This window comes from Epargyreus clarus, unplaced genomic scaffold (genome assembly GCF_041222505.1).
Source record: "Epargyreus clarus isolate Ecla_fem2 unplaced genomic scaffold, WU_Ecla_fem_2.2 ptg000010l, whole genome shotgun sequence".
NCBI classification, from domain to species: Eukaryota; Metazoa; Arthropoda; class Insecta; order Lepidoptera; family Hesperiidae; genus Epargyreus; species Epargyreus clarus.
Window position 1 is genome coordinate 11,692,389 of NW_027332218.1, and position 21,644 is coordinate 11,714,032.

A 21,644-nucleotide genomic window follows, 5' to 3' on the forward strand; every position below is an offset into this window, starting at 1 on the left:
AAACGTTGACGTTAGAGCTGCGTGGATTAAAAAAGATTTAAGTGTGTTTTCAACTTATACCTTCGAATAAAGTGACTTACAATCAGATCTGCAAGAAACCAACAAACATGCTTACAATAGAATTATTAGGCTGATAACTCGATGAAGTGTTGTCTAAACGTAAACAGTATAAATAAAACATTCGCAACAATGTTCGTATTCCAACAAAACTCGAATGTTTCAAATCTGACGTCCACGCGTAAACTCGAGTAACTTTACAACGATGACGTTTAGCCCTCGGCGGTACGAGTTGCGTGTAACCGAGTTCGTTTCCGGTTGAAAGAGACTTAGTGACGTCACGGGGTGGCGACGCCGTCAAGATAGCCACAGAATCGAAACTGCTGTGCGGCTGGGGTCAGGCTGGGTACACACTGGAGAGCGTGGATCCAAGCTTGCTCCGGCCGCCGCAGCCGCACGCGAGCCAGCTAGGCACCGTGTACGCTACGAAACGACGCCGGAGGAATGGGAAGAGGTTAGTGTTTTTTTTGTGTAAAGTGACTCAGGTTTATTGGTACATTATTAATAATATTACGTTTTAAAGAGGGAATTAATACAAACAGTGTTTAAGTGCTATGAAATTAAATATGGTTTATTTAATATTGTATTGAAGTAATAAGTTATTTTTTTTAATTCAGTGAATTAAAATGATAGATTAGCCATAATATTTGTAATGTACCTAATGAACTCAATTTAGCTTTCTTTATTTATTTAGTAGAGATATTATACCTATTAGCTAGGTAATTTTACTTCAGTGAAGTTATGATTAAATAAATGATTACAAATTTAGGCTTGAGATATATTTATTTGATAGAAAAAGAGGCATATTCTTTTTTAATCAATTTGAAATAAATAAACTGGAGAATGAATGAATGAAGGAATCAATTTCATGTTTTGGACTGTACAAAAATCGAATCCTTTTTTTTAAATCCTACGGGTTTGTGTTGAAATTAATGAATTGTGACGGACAATGTTAAACAAAATACTTTAATTAAATATCAAAGTACACTCACTCAGTTAGCTAATTATAATCGCTTCATTAAATATAGGAAGTTAGTCTCTTTTTATGTATCTGTGGTATTCTGGGTTCCACTGAAATGTATGAATAAATACGTCGAATTATAAATTGCTACTAATATAAGTAGAGTCACAGGTAAATTGTAACTCTACTAGTTACATAGGTATATCGGATATTTTTTTACAATATTTTTAACGGATTTCTATTGTATGAACTAGTGTGTAAATAGTTTAAACACTCTTAAATAATAAAAATTCTTAAGTAGGTATACCAACTTCAAAAATTATCTATAGATAATAGGTACTCGTAATTTATGTACTAATATAAATAATATACCTACCTAATCGTAAATAGCTGGCACTTTCCTATATTACCTAATATTTCATACAATATCATTTACACGGGAAAAATAGACATCAATCAAGACCATAATAATTGAGAATTGTATCTAATCGATTTTCTACAAGAGAAGGCATAAAACATCAAATTCTGTATAAAATTGTTACCATGGAATCATTTTACAAATATGAACTCTACCTTTTAATGGTAAGATGCAAAATTATTTTTTATCTATGTATCTAATAAATATATACGCACTTACTTATGGTGTTTACTGGAAGTGGTATATTAAAAAGTGCTTGTGTTATTTAAAACTTATTTTATACAAGAACAAATTACCTATTTCATTTTATAACAGCGATAATTTATTTAAGAGCTTCTTTTTTCTTTTAAATTTTACCAGATCTTAAATGTGTTTTTCACTATAATTATTATAATCTGTATCCTCGTAAGTGGCTGTCATGTCACTTATAGGACTTACCGTGTTCATATAGTATATTACCTATTTGCCACATACTCGTACCTATGCACAATTATTTTCCTAAGCATATCATAGTAAATGGGTACGTTATCCGTCGATCCTTGCTATTGCTGGAAGTCTTATAAACTTTAAAAAATATGCTAGATTAGCTTGATGCACTAGCACTCTAGGCCAGTAGGACTCTAGGCCTCCCTTATTGTGGTTAAAAGCCGCATCGAGTACAGGCTTAAAAATTAAAAGCCACTAAGAAGCTCAATCTTAGATATTACAGTACCATTTCATGTCAGTTATAGATGCCTGTAGATTACAAGAAGCGCACAGGTGTCCATTAGTCAGTTACCGGCTCCTGTGAAACAAAAAAATAATAAAAAGTATCATTTATTAAACTTTATGCTTATGCCGCGGATAGTTCATCTCAGTATTCCAATTATGGGGACAGTTAATAAGAAGTATCGACAGTAGTTAATATATTTTTAATCGCATTTGTATCTCATGAAATAAAGGTCATCTTCGAGTTGGAATTAAAATAAACACTTTTTATGTTTGGATATTATTCAACTTGAGAACCAGAACTGTTTTTTGGAATTGTAGTTGTAAATGAGCGTGTAATTTATCTGTTGGTACCGTCACTGTCGATGGACATCTGTAATTAAGCCGAAATAAATTAAGGTCCAAGAGAAGTCGCTCATAGACGTTTTGGTACTCTCAATAAATAAGTGAGAAAGATGACACCAAAATTTGTAAAAAAAAAAAAAAAACAAACTAATACCTACCTAAAAGGTTGAAATTCCCACTGAGACTGTTAGTATTTTATAGTAATGTCTATTTTTAATCATATTTATCCTTTGACTATACTAATATTTTGTGTTAAATAATTCCCAATTTAATTGATTTTTTAATAAAAGATATTGTACTTGTTTGATAAACTCTAGTAGCCATAAAATAGTGACGTTTTTAAATTATATTCATTCAATTTAATAGTTATACAAACTATTAAGTAAATTGTTATGGGTTGAAAATGATGACATATGAAGACAACCATTGCTTTAATCATAAACAAAAATATATTCTATGTTTATTTATAAATATTTGCATCTAATGCAAAATATTACACTACCGTATATTATTCTCACATACTTACCTACTTCTTACACTTAATACCTTAACATTCTTTAATTATAACATTAAGTTGACTAAATATAATGTCAATTACCTCCAATTAACTTGTCACATCTAGTTTCTCTAATTCCATGAAACCAAGAGCGTCACTAAAGGTGCGTTCAAAAATTAGTGACGGCCTATTACATTGATTCGATTAGTTATTTATGGGGTGAGTAATCGTGTTCCGACACAGTGGAATCGATTTGTGAATTCGTGATTGATAAACGAATAACGGTCTGGGTTTTGGTTCTTGGTTTAATTGTTATTCTATGTAGGCATAATGTGTTTTGGTTTAAATTTAGTTTTTTCTGTAGGTATGTTGTTTACAGTACTGATAAATGTGTTGCAAAATAAGTAAATACAAATATACACAAATACAATAGTACCTACTCTGGATTTTTTAAGCAAAAAATACCTTTTCGTTGTAAAGAGAAGTATAGTAAAATTCTCTACCATCACATAAAAATCATATCACAATCGGTCCAGCCATTAAAAAAATTGTCTATATACAGACTGAAAATTTTAAAGGTTAATAATTGTGATAATAAGTTATCGATGAAATCAATTCCTCAAAACATTGATTTCTTCCATAAATATAAATATTTTTGTATTCATAAATTTACAGTTAATTTTAAAACATTAAAAACAATTTATTTTTAAATTACGTCATAAAAAAATACTATGTTAAAAAAACACAAAATTATCTTTTTTTAAATAGGTATATAGAGTAATATATAGAGTATATTTTAAAAAGGTACTCAATAACTCTTTTTTATACATTGTTTTTTACTCAATATTATTGGTTAAATAACTTCATGGCCAGTCATAATCTATGGAAAAGGCATTCCACCAACACCATAATAGCTAAAACGACCACTTACACTGACAGTGTTCAAACGGCCATGGCGTGGTGTGTAATTTAATCGACCAGCCACCATATGACAGTGATTGTACGTATTTTGTCCGTCTGTACGACCTTTGACGCCTTGTCAATTGGCACGGGTCTCCTCTCATAATGAAAAGGATTAGGCCATAGTCCACCGCGCTGGCCAAGTACGTATTGGTAGACTTCACATACCTTTGAGATTTTCTTTTTTTTTTATAAATTCTCAGGTATGCAGGTTTCCTCACGATGTTTTCCTTCACCGTTTAGCAAGTGATAATTAATTTCTAATATGCACATAACTTTGATATATCAGAGGTGCCTGCCTAGGATTTACACTCATGAACAGCTGTAATCAACCCCATATAGATCCTTTCAAACTTCAGCGAGTAATGCGTTAATACGCTTGAAGACTAAGTTATAACGCCTCGTATAAGTGTGTCATTCATTAACCCTTTGAACCAGAACTTTTAAAATCTTAACACTATGGTTAAGCAGAACAATGCGTGATGGTGTCTCCGGAATACAACCATGAAGGGTTCTACCAACTTTATTGCGCTTTAATTTCATAGATACATACTTGATCTATCTTAATTAATGTTGGACGCGGCGCGTCCCCATTGCCGCCTATATAATATTAGGCTCTAGCGCTACTTTGTTACTTTGAAGGGTAAATCATATAGGAGATCTTCATCAATTTCTTAACACTTTCTAACTAAGTACATACAGCTATAGAGCGAACATTGAAACAAAAACTTTTATCCTTCGTCACACTGACATCACTTCGGATTGGTTGACGTTTGATCAGGAGGCACGGCAGTGCCTCCGCCAAGTCGAGCCAAAAATATATATTTCCAAATCATTATCAATTATTAGTAAGTCGTAGATGATCCCACGTCCGTTCTATTATTACCGTATAGTAAAATGACTGATAAAAAAATCTAAAAATCTTTTTTTACCATATACCGCTAAGCATTAACCGCCTCAATTACTTTTTTTTATTTTTTATAATATAGGAGTAGCAGACGAGCATGCAGTCCACCTGATGGTAAGCGGCTGCTGCCGCCCATGGACATCTGTAGTCAACCCCAGATAGGATTAGATATTTACCTGAGGTCGGCCACAGATGCGCCGCTACCCCTGAGGACTAAGCTGGAACTCCTCGGAAAAGTCAGTCTCCCTTATCACACCCTTCAAACCAGAACATAGCATCGCTTAACACTGCTACTATAAGGCAGAAAAGGTGTGGCGGTGGTCCCGCGGAGTCGAACCACAAAGGGTTCTACCACCTTCAAACCTTATTATTACATCTTAAGAACACATTGTTAGCGACCCTACGCACTATAGATTGACGTTCTGTGACATAATCGTATAATTACACACAAAGGGCAGTACATGTCATTGGTAACAACTTTATAAGGTAGTTTAGATCACCTGTCTCACTATCCACGAGAGAACTATAAGCGAACTTATGCTTCACTCAATAACTATTTTTAACACGCGTCCTTTAATCTATACCTAAGTCATAAAACAATAATTCAAATGTCGTTTTCGTCCAATGTCTATTATGTATGCAGGTGCTGCTATCTGCTTAAAATTCAATTAAAATACAACTAACGCCGTCTATTGAAAGAGGAAAATCATCAAAAGTGCCTTCAGTTTTCTGTGGTATTTGCATTTTCTGAATCACTGTTTAAATATTTTAATTATATTAAGATGACGATAGTAGCCTTCGGTGTTTCCATCTTTCGGACGATTTGATATCGTTACAATTAAAACATTTTATTTTATTATCAAGCGTCAAGCGTAGAGGAGAGGTCCGTAGACCGTCGAGGGTTCCATCTTGCTTCGGTCGTGACAGTAGCATATTTGTCTAAGCCCTTACTTATTCCGTTTTAAAACAGCTTGCCTATCTTCATTTGTTTTTATTCTCTACTCGCTTCTCGCTTTTGGTGAACCAAGTACCTAACTCACAATAATAATTAGTAACCGTGAAATCCTGACGCCTAAGGTTTCTTTAGGGTAAGGGCTCCAGGGTAGGGTTGACATATGTTCGATAGTGAAGGGATGATTGGGGATCATATTAAAATGATATTGTTACTGGCGTAAGTTGGTAAATTAGGGTGAACGTTACCGATTACCAATGGTTCAAAATGGCGCTAACTGCGATGTGAATGAGATACTAAGTTTAGTAAGCTAGTTAGGTACATTATGAGCTATTTCAAAGTAGTTTTTACGGCATACCTCTATATTTGGACCAAAGAAAGGAATATATGTATGTACTAAGTTTTAACTTAATGGGTCCAGCAGTTATACCTACAGTAGAAAATTGATTGTGACGACAGACAGACACACGAGTGACATCATATGGTCGGAACCCTATGATATATATAGATAAATGATATGCCTCCACATTTCTCCCGCATAGATTGCAAGTTGGTTAACCATTTTTCATTTTTACGGACTTGTGTGCCATGATTCCACTATAATCTGACAGTTTGAATGCGATCTAGGATGAAACACGTGTACCAACGCCCGTTATTTATAATCTATCCATTTTTACCTACCAAACATCGAATTTAGACTTTATATTTAGTATGAAGAATTTTTGAAATGGAGGTAGTTATGCAAAATGGGTCCAATTTTTAATATACCAATTTTACTAACAACCCTATTTTCTCAAAAGCTAGTTTTAGTGGCTGGATCTATTTTGCATAACTGCGTCCAAATGTCGATCTTAGGTAAGAAAGACAATGGATAAGTTGATAATTAATAAAGGGCGCTAGAAGATGTGTTTATTATTTTTTACCTTAAACAGTACCCTTAGTATGAGCTTTTACGTCTTTACAAAAGTTTGTTTACGTATTTGCCCATACATTTCCAATAAGTGCCCCTAGCGGATTGTATCAGAAGTGACTGGAATAGTATGGGAAATACTTAAACAACAAGAAAACCAGACGTATTTGTAAAAACGTAAAAACTCATAGGTACTAAGGGATGTTTCGTTCACCTCTGAATAAAAATAACAGTTATGCAGATGGTACATATAAACAAGGATCATTTTCTCCCAATTTAATTAAGCTCGGTATAATATGGTCACAATATGAATACCAATACAATATGGATATGGAAATTCATTTCAATATGTCAGTAGTTACAACCAGCCGGTTGGACATCGAAATAATTAAAAACAGGATTTTGTTTGGGTGCAAGAAAGTTAAAATATGCAAATAAATTCCAATATTTCTAGAATAAATCCAGTTTGTAGCGTAGAGCTTATGTAGAGCTAATGGATTGACCTCTTACCTAATTTTAAGGTAGAGTTCTCTATTGTTCGACTCCTTTTTAGGGTTCCGTACCCAGAGGGTACAAACGGAACCCTATTACTAAGCCTCTGCTGTCTGTCACAGGGCTCTATCTTCTGAACCGTAACAAATAGACACTTAAATTTTTTACAGAGTATGTATAATGGCGGCGGCCATTACAACAAATACTAAAAATAAAAATAAATGGCAGTCGCGATATTAGAAATCCTTTTTTTCGACGTTTTTCACTTTATCTATATAGTTCATATTTTCACAGTACCAGTTCACATGTACTTCATTGGCTGCCATAATAACATTAGAATATTAAAATTTACAAATAAATAAAATTGGATATGTTTATGGTACGGAATCCTCTGTGGGCTAATTCCACTTGTAGCTATAGTCCGCGCCAAACTTCTAGCCCGCTCGCAAGTGGTCACTGCCTACCATAGACTTCTATAAGTAACTCCATATAAAATAAATTCTACCTGAGGCTAATCACAGATGTGTTGCTCCCTCCTGCCGCTCCTGAGGAATATGATGGGAGCCTTATATGTAAGACAGCCTACATCTATACCCTTCAATTGAAACGCAGACACGCAACAAACGTAGATACGAAAAACAAACAAATTAATAACCTCTATTTGGGTAGTTGAACTTGACAAAATACCTCAGTACACACACGTACATATAACATATGAACGTACGTTCTGTGCAAGTCACCTGTCGACCGCAGCTGTTTTCGAGTAACGAGCATTTGAACCTTGTAGGGCTGATAGGTAATCGGGAATTTTCAAAAATATGATGCAAAATATCGTTTAATATTTGTTTTTTCTTTGCGCGGAATCGAGGCACCGTTTGGTGTTTGTTCATTTATCTTTTGTGTAAATTACAAATATAGCTTCCTCTAAGAACTAAATTATACCGCCTCGGCTAACTATATTGCCTTTATTTTAATTTTAGTTAAAAGGGGATTATCTTAATTAATAAAATCGAAAGAAAAAGAAACTTTTTAAAAACAAGCTTAACAAAGCAAACAAGTCAAAAATATTTTAAACCTGATGTATTAAGTATTTGCGTTTTTATATATAAAATAAAAACTTGTAAAGTAGCTTTATACATATTTTTTAAAGATATGGTTAGTATTAGGAACTTTAAGCAGTGATAGCCTAGTGGTTAAGAAACTCGGCCTCTCGATCGAGGGGTCCGAGGTTCAAATCCCAGGCACGCACCTCTGATTTTTCAAAGTTATGTGCGTATTAGAAATGTGTTATCACTTGCTAAACGATGAAGGAAAACATCGTGAGATATGCAGATACCTAAGAAATTTATAAAAAAAATCTCAAAGGTATGTGAAGTCTACCAAATCGCACTTGGCGCGGTGGACTGTGGCCTAATCCTTCTCATTAAGAGAGGAGACCCGTGCCCAGCAGTGGGACAGTAATGGGTTGTTGATGAGGATGAATTAATAATATTTGTTTTTGAAATAGAGTAGTATATTGAATAGTAAACCAGCATGCAGTAAACCTGATAGTTTTAGTCAATGCTACCCATATTAGTAAAGTCCCAATAGTAGTCCCAATAACATTAAAGTTTTATTTGAAGTCCGCTACGACGAAGTAGGCCTACAGATACATAATTACCCCGGAAGGCTCTAAGTTTCAATGCTTTGTGTAAAATTCTCTTTTTAATCACACCCTTAGAAGCAGATGACATCAAAGTGGAGGTACATGGCACTATAAGGCAGAACTAACCATAAAGGACTCACATTCCTTAATAACTTCTTATAACTTAAAACCTGACATTCTTAATTCTTGTATGACAAAATAAATTACCATGTACTAATAGAAATTAATTTTAAGTTGTATTATGACATTAATTAAATTTAAAAGTTATGCATCTGACTAATTATTTAAAATTTAAAAACTACACATGCTAACTTAATTGATAATGTTTGAAATTCTCATTAAGTCGTAAAATTACTTGAACATAAAACTATGAGTAGAGCCTCGTAAAGATAAAGGGAACACAGTACCCTCAGTATGAATTTTTACGTTTTTACAAAAGTGACTGTTTTGGTATTTGTTTACGTATTTGCCCATACATTTCTAATCAGCGCCCCTAGTGGATTTTATCAGAACTGGTTGGAATAGTATGGGAAATACGTAAACAAAAACGGTCATGGTTTTAAAAACGTAAAAACTCATACTAAGGGTACAGATGCAGTTTGTACTACGTAAATGCATTGTCAAAGATATTAGGTTCATAAGAACAGTAGTCTTAATTCTGAGCTTGTATTTTCGTTTTTCATTATGAAAGTTAAGTATAAAAAAATAGTGATCATTCCGCATATGGACTCTTAATGGTTTCTTTAATCAACACTTCTGCCTTTTGGTTTGAAGGTTGAGATAAGGGATACTTTTTCGAGGCGTTCCATCTTAATCTTTAAGGGTAACGCACCTGTAGAGTATCTTAGGAATGTAATTGTACCTAGTGTTGATTGGAAATGTCCATAGGAGCAGTAGGTATTTATTATCAGGTTGACTATTTACGCTATATAATAAAAAAAAACCCTCAGCAAGGAGCCCTACTTGAAACTATCTTATATATTTCTGCTATATAAAATAGACGCCTCGTATAGTATAAGCAACAGTAATATTATTGTTACAGTCAATAGCCGGTTCCAGAAAGGAATAGGATCATAAGATATACCTAGCTATATAAACAGACCCCATATAAGGGGTTGTTTTCAAGGTGGTAGAACCCTTTGTGGTTCGACTCCGGCGACACCACCGCCACACCTATTTCTGCCTTATAGCAGCAGTGTTAAGCGCTGCTGTGTTCTGGTTTGAAGGGTGTGGTAAGGGAGACAGACTTTTCCGAGGAGTTCTGGCTTAGTCCTCAGGCTTAGCGGCGCATCTGTGGCCGACCTCAGGTAGGAATATCTAATCCTATCTGGGGTTGATTACAGATGTCCATGGGCGGCAGTAGCCGCTTACCATCAGGTGGACTGCATGCTCGTCTGCTACTCCTATATTAAAAAAAAAAACGTGTAGTGGCACCATTGGATGGATTGTACACTTCTTTGCTATTCGAAGTTCAAAAAAATAAATAAAAAAATATGTGAGAATTGTGGAGCTAAATCTTGTCCATTGACAGAAACATACTCCAAAGATCATTAAATAAAACAAGTAGCAGTTTCGCAAATATTTACAACGTACTATTAAAGTTCAATATTTCAACGCTATCGCAGCATCGGTATCTACATTGAGTTTGTTAATTAACTCCACTTTCTTTAGACAGCCGCCATTTTAAAAATTAATTTTATCGCAGCCAGCAGTGTCACGCACGTATGACGTATGACGTTCTAAATGAGGTCCAGCGTTCGATTATCGGTTGTGTCAACATTAATGTTGTACCTTAGGAGATGTTGGTTATAATCTTATGATATAAAAGAACACGCAACCCTTTTTTTCAACTGGACATGGGTACTCGAAGGTGGTAGAACCCTTTGTGGTTCAACTCCGGCGGCACCACCGCCACACCTATTTCTGCCTCTTAATAGCAGTGTTAAGCGTTTCTGTGTTCTGGTTTAAAGGGTGTGGTAAAGGAGACACACTTTCTGAAGTGTTTCAGCTTAGTCCTTAGGGGTAGCGGCGCATCTGTGGCAACCTCAGGTAGGAATATCTACTCCTATCTGATGTTGATTACAGATGTCTATGGGCGGCAGTAGTCACTTACCATCTGGTGGACTGCATGTTCGTCTACTCCTATATTATAACAAACTAGAATGGCCTGACATACTCTACTTCGCTCCGTCAATACAGATTAAACAATGGCCACCCGCTCGTGTCGACTATTTTCGAATTTAATGTACCCTCCAGGGAGCGAAATTGCGAATATAACCTAGCGGTCACCCATCCAACTCTTGACCGCGTCTAAGGTTGCTTAATTTTAACTATCGGTAATGACACTTTTTATCATACTAGAATTAAGTCTTAGTTGTTTATATTCTGTATGTTATATAAGATCTAACTTCACCGATATCACCGATCATCGTTTGATCCTCATTAATAATAGACAGATCGCATCGATATTTCGAACGCGTTTCCGATGATCAATAATCAATTACTATAATAACACACGTGATATCGCGTTAAAACGAGCCAGATCGTTTGATCATCGGTCGATAATGGTCGGTCGCCGCGAGCGTGATCGTGTCGTGTGCGCTTAATTGTTTCAAGAGTGGCGTTTAAATTTTATCGATTCCTTAAGAAACTATAACTTTGTGGATATTATAAGTATTTATGGAAATTAGTGCAAATAGGTTAGCTGTTACGTAATTAGAAGAAGTCAACATTTGCTGCATATTTTACTATGGTCTGTTTGTAAAAATATTTATTACTTTTCCTTGAGTCATGTATGTAAGTTTACTCTAACATTGCCTTTTGTGTAGTGATAGATGAATTGATGTTTTTTATGCGTAAATATATCAATAAGCGATTAAGTGACTGTGACTGTCATATTTTCAACAGTCGCAAATATATTTCATTATGAACCCAATTCTACTTATAAATTAAATTTATTTAATTATTAGTTATTACATTTAATTCATAACACATACGATCATAACAGCAAAGCAAATCTATTACCAAGGATTCCTAAGAATATATATTTTTCAATAATTGATGATATATTTTTAATAATCATGATCGACCAATAATCAATCACAATAACACGCGTGATTACGCGTTAAAACGAGCAAGATCGTATGATCATCGATCGATAATGATCGGTCGCCGCGAGCTTGATCGTGTCGTGTGCGCTTAATTGTTTTAGGACAGTTGCGTATTTTTGTCGATTCCATAAAAATATTGAAATTGGATGTAAGAAATAAAAAGAAATAATCATAGTTTATTATTTTACTTATAGGTACGAAGGTTTGCTATGCATTGAAGTAATTTGTTCTTTTTTTTTATTTTGAAATTTTAGTGGTTAAGAATTAATTTAACTACAAAATCAGGGCTAAAAATAAAATCTTTAAACCCTTTAAAATCCGCTATGTATCTGTAACTTGAAAAACATATTGAAAAAAATATAAGGGTACACAATCAGTCTAAAACTGTTAAACTTTCATTACAAATAGTTTTTAGGTTAAGAATTTTAAAAATATACGAATTTTAAAAATATAGGAAAGTATTTATATAAAAAAAATTGAAAATAAAACAACTGTTCTCATATTTCTAAAAAATACAGTAGAAAAACTACGGTAAAATTACAGTAGAACACTTAGTGTAAAAATACGATATTGGTATGAAAGCGAAAAAAAATCGCCTTTAGAAATACCGATATAAACTTAACTATTTAATAGAATTTGACCTTACGCACAAAACTGGTTATCGTATGCAATTTTTGAACCCCGACCTTTTATTCGTAAGCCGGCGATACTAATCACACAACCACAGCTGCTTTGAATGGTGACAAGTACGACAAGAGAATGAAATTGTGTGCATTTATATTGTATTTTCATTCTTTTATGCAAATGTTTCGGTATTTCAATTTAAAATAATATTTATTTTACCTAACATTGGGTCCATCTTTATTATAACGACACGACACGGCACCGATACTGTCAGAACTTTTGTCAGTACTGTCAATGCTGTCCGTGCTAGCCATAGACACAAATGTAAACTATCCATTCTCCTTAGCATTATCCTTATGAAAGCGTGCCAGTTGTTTTACGTACTGAGATGAATAAAAATGTTATAGTCATTCTCCTTCCGAGCAAACCTATTAGAAGAAAGGATATCTAAGGTAAAATTATTTGATATTCATTGAAAATCGATTTTATGATGAAAATAAATCAATGGCTTAATTCCTTATAAAATCCAGCGTGCCAGTTGTTTAAACTAAGACGACACAAGGACGCTATAATGATTCTCTCTGCGAGCGAATCTATTAGAAGAAGGCATATCTAAGGTAAATGATAATTGAAGAATCAATTTTAGGACGAAAACATCGATGACTTTTATTGATAATAAGCAAACGATCTAGCGAATAATTCACTCACATAGTTACAAAAGTTGCTTAAAACTATAACGAACAGTACAACATGTTATCTATAAGTGAATGATATATCTATAAGGGCTTTGCTCTCCCTTTTGATACACGAAGTACGTATCACCCTCGTGTACAAAACGTGGTGAAATGAAGAAGAGCCAATAGAGTTATTGGAACGACACCGGCACAACAACAGCAACCACATCAGTGGATACATCATTCTATAAAATTGAACTGCACGCACCGGTATGCCATTGCCAGCACCGGCCGTCGTCGATAGCAAAACAGCGTGTCGGTGACGTGTTGTCATCTATGAAAATGTGTGCGCACGCATGATTCCATGTGTGAGGATATTAATTGACATAATATCCTTAATCCATTCATTATGTGAACTTAATAAATTAATTAAAATAAATTAATTTTCCGTCACTTAATTAATATGTAAAATAATGAACGGACTAAACTCTGTCGTGTCGTGAGGTGTCATTAGCGATCAAAAAAAAAGCTGCGGTGTCGCCTGTACCTGTACCATCAAGTGTAGTAAAAATACAGAATATGCAGTATATTCTTATAAATGACAAAAATTGACTACGTAAGTAAAAATACGATTTTACATTGTCTTTATTTATTGATGGTCAAATGGTTAAAATATAAATGTTTTATTACTTGTGTCAAAGGAGAATGCCCATTCTTGGTACTGATTTTTCTCATGCGTCAAAATGAAAGTAATATTAAAATTATATTTTGATTTTTTTACATAATTTGTCGATCAGAATAGTTTCTTTGAACGGGGGATTCCATTTAAGATAAAATAAGACGAAATGTTGATTGTTGTTCTTAAAAATTAAAATGGCGGAATTTTATACTCGGAATTCAATAAGATCTATTAGTGTTTTGATTAATGATTTTTCTCATGCATCAAAATGAAAGTAATATTAAAATTATTTTTTGATTTTTTTACATAGTTTGTCGATGAGAATAGTTTCTTTGAACAAGGGGATTCCTTTTAAGAAAAAATAAGACGAAATGTTGATTGTTGTTCTTAAAAATTAAAATGGCGGTATTTTATACTCGGAATTCATTATTTTAGGTTTTTAGGATTATTTTAGGTTTACCTTTAAAAGTAAATGGAATATGTTAGTCGAACTACATTATAGATACCTACTATCAGTTAAAACCGACCATCAATCTATCGTCGGATATTTTCGATTTTGAGGTTATGTAACATTTCGGTAAATAACTTCAGAACCCGGGTGCTGATCTAAAAAATAATTATTGGTGGTAGTATTTGGTTAATTATACATCGTCCACAACAAGTTTCAATTTGATGCAACTCTGGACGGCGGTCCATACTTTCATGGGCATTGTCCTTTAATAATGGCAGTGAATACATTTCAAACATCTTCTTGCTAAGCAACATCTCATTTTGACATCTTTTCAGGAATTTTGTAATAGCTTGTTTTGCTATATCAATGTTATTCGACAACATTTTTTCCTTATGAATCTCCAATAATCTAAACCTATCGATCGACTTTAAGAGGACTTCAACTTCAGTCCTTTCGAATTTACAATTTAGTATCCAATCTTTTTCATGATATACACATTCGCAAAATATTATCACTAATTTTTCGAATACGAAATTCATCTCATAACTACTACTAACTTTATTCCTTAAGATTTCCTACATCCCTATGTCCTTAGTTATTTATCACACTAACGAATTGCGTGATCGCTTGCCACTTCATAAAGAAGAGGAAAAAATTAATTTACACTTTGTATCGGAACATTTCTGTTACATTTCTTATTACATAAAGGTCAAAGGTAAATAGAATAATATACAACTAGAATGTCAATTATAGAATTCAATTTTTTGTCAATAAGTTTCTATATCGTACTTCATTTGTACACGGTTGTTTTATTTTCTATGTCTAAAACTAGCATTTTTATACTTAAACCTAACGATAAGGTAGATGGTTTTTTGCCAACCCATTACTGTCCCAGTGCTGGGCACGGATCTCCTCAGAATGAAAATTATCATTGTTCATTGCGCTGGTTAATTTCTTAGGTAATTCCTTCACCCTTAAAGCAACTGATAATTAATTGAAGAAGAATCAGAGCCTGGCATTCGAACCTGGGACTCTACGATCAAGAGGTCAACTTTCAACCACTAGGCTACGACCGATTCAGGCAAATGGTCTATGACGGTAAGTAGTCACCGTCACCCATGGACAGCAAATTAGCCGCCAATGTATCACTGGCTTTGGAGGAGAGTTCTTTTAGAGTTTTAACGCTCGGGAATACCTCAGTATGTTTTTAAGTGTTACATTTTAGTTGTTTTTAGGGCAGTAAGTAACTTAGTACAGTATTAGAATCTGCTATTTCTAATGAAAGCCATGTTAAAACTGATTCACATTGTTTAATGTAAATTTTTACAGAATTACCTTTTAACTTGTTGTTTTACAGAATTATCTTAGAGCGTCAATAACCTTCGCCGCTTCGCAAGGTGTTTATAGTACGGAAGCTGCGAACAACGTTGTTAAGCCATAATTGTCATGTTATTAATTATTTTTTGTATGCAAAAACATTTGCAACTCATCCTAGATAAGATTAGAGTCCTGTTTGGAGTCGGCCACGTGGGTGAGGTACTACTCCTAAGGTCTAAGTTCAAACACTTTGGAGAAGTATGTCTTCCATGCCACACCCTTCAAAACAGAACATAGCGCTTAGCACTGCTGTTATAAGACACATTAGGTATGTGATGCCTCCATGAAAGGTTCTACCTACCTACATGAAAGGATCTATCCTCAGCACTAGGATGATAATGGCGAAATTTTTATCATGTTATTTGTTTTAGAAGTTGGTACCTATGTAGGTATATCTTTTAAATTATCTCAGAATCTGCTAGTTATTTTATACAGAGTAAGAATAAAAGTCAGAAGTTGTAATGTAATTTCATATGTTTTTACCTTTTCACTACTTACTAAACACTAAAAAGCTAATAAAAGTATACAATGTAGCACCAAAGTTTGTACCTAAGCCTAATCGCCCCACAAGGTGTAACTTAACTACCGCACTTAACCGTACACTCAACCGACGATTATCTGGCACAATTAAAACAACCCTTTAATAAATTTTCAACGAAAAACGACCGTTTTAAAGATTTTTATACCGTAACGAAGATGTTTATATGAGCAGATGCGCCGAGCGACCCCGTTTGAACTGGCAAGCTACTTGCGCGAGCATAATTGCAATGACAGTGTGGCTTTGATGAATTGTATCCGACGTTTCCTTTAATAACGTAATTAATTCTCTTAATACTTCGTAGAACTTTTATGACATGTCTTTATATGTACTTAAAATCACTTGTCAATGTGTATTTACATGCTGATGTTATTGCTAATTCGGTTTTAATAAAATTTGTGAGTTTGGTCTTAACGTCAAACATATGGATATGATAGAGAACACTGTTGACTTGATAGTTTACACAACGTTACATTTCTGTATGAGATTGTTTGTATTGTTATCCAAATTAACTATTGGCATACATAATGTGTATTTTACGTATGTAATCGTACTTAAAATTACGCAAATATACACACATTATTTTGTTTTCAGTAGAATAAAACCATTTTTAAATGAATTAATATGCCAATATTATTCTTATTATTTATTTTGACCATTGATTCATCTCTGACTAACCACGATCACTAAGCCGTTAGAACGTAGCATACGTTTTTGCGGCGCGTGCGCACGTGACCGTCATGTTGATCGTCCTAATTAGATCAAAGGTGAGCCGACGGATCCACAGTCGGACTACCCGCTACCGGAATTATGTTTTTTTTAAATATTTTATCTTTTAATTTTATTTTTACTTTGTAATATAAATATTGTCGTGGTTTAAAGGTGGGCATTATATTTACAAGCAGAGGGTTCCAGGTTCAAACTCTGGTCTGAGAAACTAAATGATGAATTTGGATTTCTATTCCAGGCCTGGATATTTTATGCTAGTATTTGTTTTCATAACTCACAAGATGAAATTGCATTTATCAATCCGTTTTTGACCAGCAAAGACTGTAGCAGTAAATGCGGTATCGTTCTGGAAGGGACACGTGCCGCCCAGTGTATTTACTTCAGAAATACTCAGTCGAACCGTATAAAGACCTACTACTAATGATAATATTAATACAAAAATTGTAATTGTAATAGAACAAAGTAACAAACTATGATCCGCTACAGTTCCATTGCTGCTGACGACTAAATTGGAATACCATGCGTTACCGTACCATACTCTTCACACAATACAGCAGCCTCGACTCTATTTTAAGGCAGAAGTAGGAAACAGTTTTACACACTCACAGTTGTACCTAATTATTTAGCTATTTCAATAGCGTTCAATAGTGACATTAGCGGCCGATGTTGCGCGACAATGAGGCACAAAAAAGTGACAAGTGCCCGATCTGCGCGGCAATAGGGCACAAAAACTGACATTACTGCCGATCTTTGCGATAATGGGGCACAAAAAGTGTGACGTGTCTCTGTCGGAACACATCGCCTCGCGCCCGGGGTGACGGCAATCAATGGGAATTTATATTTTAATGGGAATTTCGTTACAGTTTTTATTCCTCTTTTTGTAGCATCTGGTTTGTAGCATCCACTAGGAATTATATTTAATTAACTGGAATAATTGTAATTTAATTAAATTGTTATGTTTTTAACATAAACACTTAATACCAGTGTTTTAATAACTGTATTCGTTTTTCTGTCGTAAGTCTTAGTAATACAAGTAAATAGTCTGTAGTAGTATGGAATAGGATAAAACGGCCGTCTAAACGGGGGTGCGAGGTTCAAGTCCCAAGTACACAATTCAAATTTATTTGCGTATTAGAAATTAATAATTACTTTCTTAAACGGCGAAGGAAAACATTGTAAGTCTAAACGTCTAAGAGTTTTCGGAATTCGCACATGGCCAGCGCGCTGCACTTATGGCCTAAATACCTCTCATTTTGAGATTCATCTCCCATCCATGCCCAGCAGTGGCACAGTATTACCAACACTATAAGGAGTTATAAAAAGTGCAAATGAAGAATACTGTGAAGGCTTTTGTTTTCTCAATAATTACTAGTTAACCACGTAGTTAAATGGGTATCATTTTGTGGTTTTTGGTTTCGCCCCACCGTTTATCGCGGTTTTATGTTGGTGACACCTTACGCAGTAGAATCCACTCATAATTATGTATTATACACTGTTCCAGTAATGACAAAAGAAAACATTTAGAAGAAATCAATATACCTACGCATACACTACATATTTACAGATAGAAACTAATAAATTGATTACATTGCAGCATAAGTGCTTAGAAACAACTGGCCAAGTGCGCGTCGAACTCGCACACGAAAGATTCCGTAGCACCAAATTTTTCTTTATTTTTTATTCGTTATATAAAAAAAAGAAAATTTTGGAAGAAAATTGCCATAGCATCCATATAAATAAATGCATAGCGAAACTATGAAGTGTCTACCAAATACGGTACAATGGTTAAATTACCGCATTTTTGTATTTCGATCCCTATTGACAATGCCCAGTCTTACCTAGCTCAGTCACAGATGCGCCATTACCCCGGCTGGAAACTGAGCTGAATTATCTCGGAAAAGTATGGAGACGTATTGCCTGCCCTACCTGCATACCATAAAAATAGGTGAAGTGGTTCCGGAGTCGCACCACAAAGGGTTCTACCATCTTCAAAAATTACATAACATAAATGTTCGTCAAAAAATAAGAAGAATTAACGTTTCGTACGATTAAACAAATCAAAGAATTAGACACTTTTTACTTAAAACTGTCACCTTACCATCATAAAGTACATACATAAGCACAAAAACATACGCCACAAACGGTTAGAGCACCCAGCTAGATGCAGTTGTATAAATGAATTAATTTTCTGCAATTTTCACCGCAACCATCGGTCACGGTGGCTGCGCTCACTCTAAATGGTCATGGATCGGTCACTGACCAAACGTGTCTGGTTGGGCATGAACTGTTTAGCGAACACCGTTTTATTTTATGGTTTATTAATTTTCCTATGAGAATATTGGAGAAGGAGAGAGAAGGAGGAGAAGATTTAGTAAGATGTAAAGGACACGTCAGAGAGTTATTTGGAAAAGGATATTATAGGTATTAAAGTTTGTCAATGCACTTGGGAAGTGTGTTTTTTTATAATATAAGAGACGAGCATGCAGCCCACCTGACGCTCATGTCCGCGCTGCTACTGCCACCCATGGGCATCTATAATCAACCCTAGATAGGATTAGATATACCTTTTGTTTTTCTCGAGGTGGAATCCTTCAAAAGGTATCCGACGACGTGGAAGCGACGCCGGGTTATGTGGGATTTTTACCGCACTAAAACCCCCCGGTGGCCGTCCTCAACGCTTGTTGGAGAACTCCGGGATCTCCGACGGAACACAACCGGAGCCCTCTAAGCGTGATGCCCAACGGGCTCCACCCTGGGGGAACAGTTTTCGCTCCTCCCACACCATGTAGTGTTTACGACGGTATGTGTGGTCGCATCCTTCCCGGGGTCGCTTGCTGGACGGTTCGACCTCCTACGACAGGCAGGGGATACCGTAGCCCTATTCTAGTCCCGGAACTACAAGGACAAGGATTAGATATACCTACCCGAGTTCGGCCACAGATGCGCCGCTACCCCTGAGGACTAAGCTGGAACGTCTCAATATTACGATTGACCTCGTCCAACGTTGCCTAACTTTGTTGATTATATTTAAGCGCACGGTAGCGCGTTGGACAAATATTATACAAAAGCCTATAGGCTATGCGCCTTAATTAAAGCTTTACATTAATATTCTTCAGATACATTACAAACGTAGAATCAACAGCTAAACCGTCAACTGATACCGATACATAAATCTAACAATTTGTCAGAATGCACAGACATACACGCGACTTGGTTTATATTTCTGTATGAAATATTACACGCACTTTTGTTATTTATGCACGATTTTCGTGCATATGCCATGCGAAATGCAGGAAAAACAAACATAGATCTTGTTTGCCGACTTTGTTTACTTTGATGTTTCATAGATGGCGTGATTTCCACTTTCTTAATTGCTACTGAATATTAATTCTGGAAATCAATTGTACAAGTATCTCAAGGAACGCAATGACGAATGGGCGATGGTAGATGAATGGAATTAATTACATATTCTTTGTTGTTTATTGTCTTACAGAACTGTATGTAAGATTACTCCGTTCAAAGTTAGTTACAACTTGTTCTAAATCTACTTGAAAGAATACAAAGAAAGTTCAAATTTGATGTTTATACAAAGTTTAGTAACCACATGATATAAGTATAACGGAAATAAATGAATTCATGTTGGAGGGAGGATTTTTTTTAAACTCAAGACTTGGTCAATGTGAATGTGATTACTTTCATATGTTTAAAATTTGTAAAATGCATATTGTATAGTCTAAAGTCGACTACTCACCCTTTCGTTTTTTCAAGAGTCTTAGGATCCGGTATTAAAAATAATCAATCTATTCTGTATATCTATCCAATGGTTTGCCCAGTTAAGATCGATATTTGACAATTTCTGACAAAGATATTTGACAATTTCTGCATACTAGAAATTGTCAAATTCTGGTAGCAAAAAATGGATATATCGATTATTAATAATAACGGACGTCAGACTAAAATTTGAATAAAGGGCCCAGTTCTATATAAAACCTAAACTACTTCTACACACAACGTAAACCAAAATCCCGAACTATTAAATTCTCATAGCTGTTTTCGCTAGCCACGCGCAGTACCCTGTTGCAATTCCAAATACCTACCTATAAGAATTGCTTCAGAACGGCAAAACAAAGGCTTTGTAATAAAATATCTGATTCAAAATTACATTATTTCAAATCTATATTTGAAATGAACACGCGAAGCAATAAATCAAATAATTGGACTGAATCCACGAATGAGAACACTGCCGCCCACCGCTCATACATATCTGATTATTGACAGTTTTCCGCTAATTGACATTTATGACAGTAATTTGACAGGTGCGATGTAATTACCTGTATTGAACTTGATTTTACAATAATTGGCTTTTGGATATCTCGATTGGGTGCGATACTGTGGATGGTTTTGTTGTTTTAAACTCACGCGCATTTGTAGAGCACAGATTCTTCAGTTGGTATCCGTTTACAAAGAGAAAGTTAAAAAAAATAAACTTGAAAGCCTGGTGTAATCCACTAAAATAATAATTAATTATGTAAGGATTTTTTTAAAACACATTATATTTTTATAACAGAAATGAATTAAAAATAATTCGTAATTTTAACCGTTTCTTAAACT

At 34.7% G+C, this 21,644-nt stretch overlaps 1 protein-coding gene across 1 annotated transcript in view; it reads left to right on the plus strand.

The window, feature by feature from the left end:
- The first annotated feature begins 301 nt into the window (after window positions 1-301).
- The window catches only part of ss (aryl hydrocarbon receptor spineless), a 144,981-nt gene continuing 123,638 nt past the window's right edge, over window positions 302-21,644 (plus strand). The window contains exon 1 of the mRNA XM_073077466.1: window positions 302-511. The gene's annotated coding sequence lies outside the window, so the exon portion shown is untranslated. The remainder of the gene's footprint in view (window positions 512-21,644) is intronic.